The following is a 5,876-nucleotide window of genomic DNA, read 5'->3' as shown; positions in this document are numbered from 1 at the left end:
GAAACAGGGGAAATGTGGCTTTTGGTAAGGGGGAGGGGGCGGGGAGGTAGATATTTCCGTGGAAGCCGAAAATTTGGAATCGCTTCAGCCAAAAAACTGGCGCGCAAAGTGTCATCAGACACGATCCCTTATTCAGACACGGCCCAAAGTTATTCTGTGCTGCATCTCAGACGGTTGGTTATTATAAACTGTGTGGGATCTACTTGATTTTCCGTCTAGATTTGAATTACATAATGGGGTCACAGCGGCCATGGACGGTGTTTGAATTGCTAGACCTTTTATCTGCAGTGATCGTAAAAGCATTGGAATTATTCAAGGTTCGTTTAGACATTTCTTTGCATTAAGTGAGTTTCAATGCATTTATGTGCATAATTCAAATTTGAACTACATGCACATGCTCTAGTGCATATAAATTGGTTGAAAAATCAAATATGTGTCCTTGGGTGCATGCTTAGGTCCCATGCAAGAAATTGGAATGAATTTCAAACATCAGGGCACCGTTGGTTGTCGCCAAAACATTGAGATGCCTGGTTTTTAAATTCTAGTAAATCCAAAACTCATCTAAAATTCATGAAACTTGGCATGCTATCATGGGGCGGCATCAACATGCCATGGTAAATATTTTGTCCCATTTGGGGCAGGTTTGGGTATATGCTTCTCACAAACCAGAGCTTCTCACAACAAGCATGATGGTTTCGGTAGGGAACGCCCCACCTTTCGAGATGAAACAATATCCATTGCCTCTTATTGCTTTCAAAAATTTTCTCGTGTCAACATAGAACAACATGAGTGTTGTGTTATTTTTTGTGATTTTTGGGGTTCGTTTGGACATTTTTATGCATTAAGTGAGTTTTCAATGCATTTATGTGCACAATTCAAATTAGAACTACATGAACATGCTCCAGTGCATATAAATTGGTTGACAAATCAAATATGTGTCCTTGGGTGCATTCTTAGGTCCCATGCAAAAAATGGGAATGAATTTCAAACACCAGGGCACTGTTGATTGCCGGCAAAACATTGAGATGCCTGGTTTTTAAATTCTAGTAAATCCAAAACTCGTCTGAAATTCATGAAACTTAGCATGCTATCATGGAGCGGCATCAACATGTCGTGGTAAAATTTTTGTCCCATTTGGGGCAGGTTTGGGTATAAGCTTCTCACAAACCAGAGCTTCTCACAGCAAGCGTGATGGTTTCGGTAGGGAACGTGCCACCTTTGGGGACGAAACGATATATGTTTCCTCTTATTTCTTTCAAATTTTTTTGAGTGTCAACTTAGAATAACAAGAGTGTTGTGTTCAATTTTGGATTTTTTAGGGTTCGTTTGGACATTTTTATACATTAACTGGGTTTTCCAGGCATTTTATGTGCATAATTCAAATTTGAACTAAATGCACATTCTCTAGTGCATATAAACGGGTTAAAAAATCAAATATGTGTCCTTGGGTGCATGCTTAGGTCCCATGCAAGAAATGGGAATGAGTTTCAAACACCCTGCCACCGTCACTCGGCCGCAAACATTGAGATACCTGATTTTTAAATTCTAGTAAATCCAAAACTCGTCTGAAATTCATGAAACTTGTCATGCTATCATGGAGCGGCATCAACAAGCCGTGGTAAAAAAATTCCCATTTGGGGCAGGTTTGGTTATAAGCCTCTCACAAACCAGAGCTTCTCACAACAAGCGTGATGGTTTCGGTAGGGAACGTGCCACCTTTGGGGACGAAACGATATTCGTTGCCTCTTATTGCTTTCAAAAAGTTTCGAGTGTCAACATAGAACAACAAGAGTGTTGTGATCAATTTTGTATTTTTTCGAGGTTCGTTTGGACATTTTTATACATTAACTGGGTTTTCCAGGCATTTTATGTACATAATTCAAATTTGAACTACATGCACATTCTCAAGTGCATATAAACTAGTTGAGAAATCAAATATGTGTCCTTGGGTGCATGCTTAGGTCCCATGCAAGAAATGGGAATGAATTTCAAACACCCTGCACCGTCACTCGGCCGCAAACATTGAGATACCTGGTTTTTAAATTCTAGTAATTCCAAAACTCATCTGAAAATCATGAAACTTGGGCTGCTATCATGGAGCGGCATCAACATGTCATGGTAATTTTTTTGTCCCATTTGGGGCTGGTTTGGGTATAAGCTTCTCACAAACCAGAGCTTCTCACAACAAGCGTGATGGTTTTGGTAGGGAACGTGCCACCTTTGGGGACGAAACGATATCCGTTGCCTCTTATTGCTTTCAAAAAATTTCGAGTGTCAACATAGAACAACAAGAGCGTTGTGTTCAATTTTGGATTTTTTGGGGGGTTCGTTTGGAAATTTTTATACATTAACTAGGTTTTCCACGCATTTTCTGTGCATAATTCAAATTTGAACTACATGCACATTCTCCAATGCATATAAATTGGTTGAAAAATCAAATATGTGTCCTTGGGTGGATTCTTAGGTCCCATGCAAGAAATGGGAATGAATTTCAAACACCCTGCCACCGTCACTCGGCCGCAAACATTGTGATACCTGGTTTTTAAATTCTAGTAAATCCAAAACTCGTCTGAAATTCATGAAACTTGGCAGCTTCCCCAGGTTTAATTCGGTTTCCCCAGTTTAATTCGGTTTTTAAATATAAAACACTCATCGCAAACGTTTTAGTTAGAACACCCGTATCCAAACCGACAACTTCCCCAGGAAGCCAAGGGAAAATGTGCCGAGCAGGATTTGTGCAGCTCTTGATCGCAAACATTTTAGATAGAACACCCATATGCAAAGTGAGAGCAGTGCGGGATTTGTGCATCCCTTCAACGCAAACAATTGTTTTGGATGACCCGTGTGCAACCACGTATAAACAATTATTGAGTATGTTGCCATTTGTCAAACTAGAAAGAATTACATTTGTTGATCTAGTAACGTTGCCATTTGTCAATCCTTGTAACACTGCGATTTGTCAAAATATGCAGCTAGAAATCATTAGCACTATCTAATTTTTGCAACTAAAATGTAGTAATTAGGCATAGATTTCATTCATAGATTAAGCAGTCGTTCTTAATTTATACAAAAAGTTCAACTCGACGGCTGAACCGACCAAACTTCTCCCCAATTGTTGCCAACCACGTACTGAAATAGCTAGTTCAAGTATATATACTAGCTAATTTTAAGTATGTTGTACAGTTCGACCACACATCTATAGTCAGATGAACTGAACAAAATAGCACCTATATACTACTACTACCATGGAGGGGCTTTGTGCTACTTCCGGCAACCTCTCCTGTGCTGAGCGTGTTCACCCCCTCAGTAAGAGGCGGAGGAGGAGCCTTCCGACGAGTTGGACAAATGCAATACGGTGCCTGCCGCTGCTGCACGTTCACCGATGCTCGCCAGCTCGAACACCCACTGCCGCTCCAGACGATCCCTCTCGAAGCGGCTGGGCTGCTCGTAGATCTCCTGATTCCTCACCTCTGCTTCGGCATGTGCTGCGGCCACTGCTGCGGTAAGGCTCTTTGCGTGCTCGACGAGGCGCTCCTCCTCCTCCCGCAGGAACTCGATGTAGCGCGCAAGGTCGATGACGCACGTGCGGGCCTCCACCTCCGCCTCCCGCCTTCAGGCCACGGCGGCGGAGCGGGTGATAATCTCGGCTGTCGACGGTGGGCTGGCGGCCATGACCACCACCTCCCGCCTTCGGGGCGTGGTGGTGGAGCAGGTGATAACCACGGTGGCCGGCAGTGGGGTGGTGGCCATGACGGCCACCTCACGCCTTCGGGCGGCAGCGGCGGAGCGGGAGATGGCCCTGGCTTTGGACGATGGTGTGGCGGCAACGGCGGCCGGCAACAGCTGCCGACGGGTAGTGGCGGCGGAGCATGTGGTGGGTGTTCCGCGAACACCCAACAGGGACGCCACATGCACTACACTACGCCGGGGACAGCGCCGCTGCCACGGTGTAGCCTCCCAGCTGGAGCTGTCCTCTGATGACAGCAGAGTGGCTAAGTGACGACGACGGACCGGTGCCATTGGCGATTGTGGGCGAAGCAGATGAGATAAGCTACAGGGAGGGAGGGGAAAATGCGACGGAGGACTCGCCGGCCGTGAGGGTTTTATAGCAGGCCGGTAAGCATTGCGATTTTGGGGGATTTCACCAAGTTGGGCGGGAAGCTTGCGCGGGAACCTTCGAGGTTGTGCGGGAACGGGCTCACTAACGATTCATTGGCGCCACCATTTGGCCAAAAGAACTCCCCCGCACGCTGCGCAAGCTTGCAGTGTAAGCCGTCTACGGCAACGGGGTGACAAGACGTGCGAGAGGACATGTTTAATAAAAAACATTTGCGACTTAATTACCTACTGTACCCCCGTCCTGGTTTATAAGTAGGATTTAACTAATAAAATACGAATGCATGTCGCCAAATATTATTTCGTTGGAGTCATATTTGAACATAGTTTCCAGTTATATAATTTTTGTAACATGCATTAACACTGTTTTGGTTAAATTTAAGGTTATATACCAGCAAGCGTTTGCCTGCAACAGACATGGCTTATTCTATCACAAACAGCTCGGATGGATCAACTGTATGCCACGGATCGCACACGCAACTCTAATCTGATTCGCGCTTGATGTCTCCCACCTCGCTCGCACAGTTCGTCTTATTTGCCACATATCACTATACCGTCCTTTCCTCGCGTCCCTCGGCAAGCTCTGCTCGATGTTAGGCGCCGCGGCGCGCTTTGTCGCGTCCGTTGGTGCGCTCTGCTCCCACCCGTCGGCACGCTCGACTTGTGGACAAATTTTTCTTGCGCGTTCAACTGCTATATGCATATATATATATATATATATATATGGTTGATCGCCGTTGAGGCGACCGTGGAGCACTCTGCTCGCGTCCCTCCGCACGCGCTCTGCCAGTGGTTGGACATGCGCACGATCACGTCGGGGGCCCCATATGCATGCGGTTGCACCACGCGCGATGCCATGCGATGCAGTTTCATGCGGCACGATGGAGTTACGCGCTACAAATTAGAACTGTCATCAGGGCCTGCCGATATTCCTGGCCGTCTGGCTTCCCCTTTAATTCCCGCAGCCATTATAACCTTAATCCCTTTAACCTTTCGATCGCGCCCCACAACACAACAAGCACACCCACGATGACACATAGAGAGGGGCTGTCCAGCGGCACTCCAATGGAGTTCGGCGAGCATAGAGTGGAGACCCACGCGAGGGAGACAGATCTCTTGGTGGTGTACACCATCGACCCGGCCGTGGTGGACGACTACACCAACAGCGTTGAGCAGTTGCTTGCTGGAGACAAGTACAAGGTGGTCGGCATCGACCTCCAGTACACCGACTGTCGTCCCGATATAGATCAGAAGGGTGCCGTCGCCTAGTTGTGCATGCGCCATCATGTCCTCATCTACCACTACTGCATGACTACAGAGCCTTGCGACTGTTTCAACAGGTTTGTCAACAACACCGACTACAAGTTCGCCATGCTGGAAACCAAAGACGATGTAAATGTGCTCAGTGTTATGGGCTTGGGCTGCAAGAACCTTGTCGAAATCCGTGACCACTACAGGGTCTGGGGTAACATGAAGCAGGACTCCCTGGTCGATCTCCCCTCGGCCATCATCGACCCCTACTATGAAAAGATGAAGCAGGATGCCCAGAGAACAAGTCCCCTATCCTGGCACATGGCCTGGATGCGGCAACTGGATGAACCTCACCTTAGGTTAGCGACCAAGAGCGTGTACACATGCTACAAGATGCACATGCGGATCGTTGACATGAGGAAGTGCCTCGTTACCAAAATCGACGAGCCCGGATCGAGCCACAAGAAGTGCAAGCGTCAAAAGAAGTAGATGATGATCAGATGATCGTT

This window comes from Triticum aestivum, chromosome 5A (genome assembly GCF_018294505.1).
Source record: "Triticum aestivum cultivar Chinese Spring chromosome 5A, IWGSC CS RefSeq v2.1, whole genome shotgun sequence".
Classification (NCBI taxonomy): domain Eukaryota; kingdom Viridiplantae; phylum Streptophyta; class Magnoliopsida; order Poales; family Poaceae; genus Triticum; species Triticum aestivum.
The sequence above is the reverse complement of the archived record's forward strand: the minus strand, read 5'-3'. Positions refer to the sequence as shown.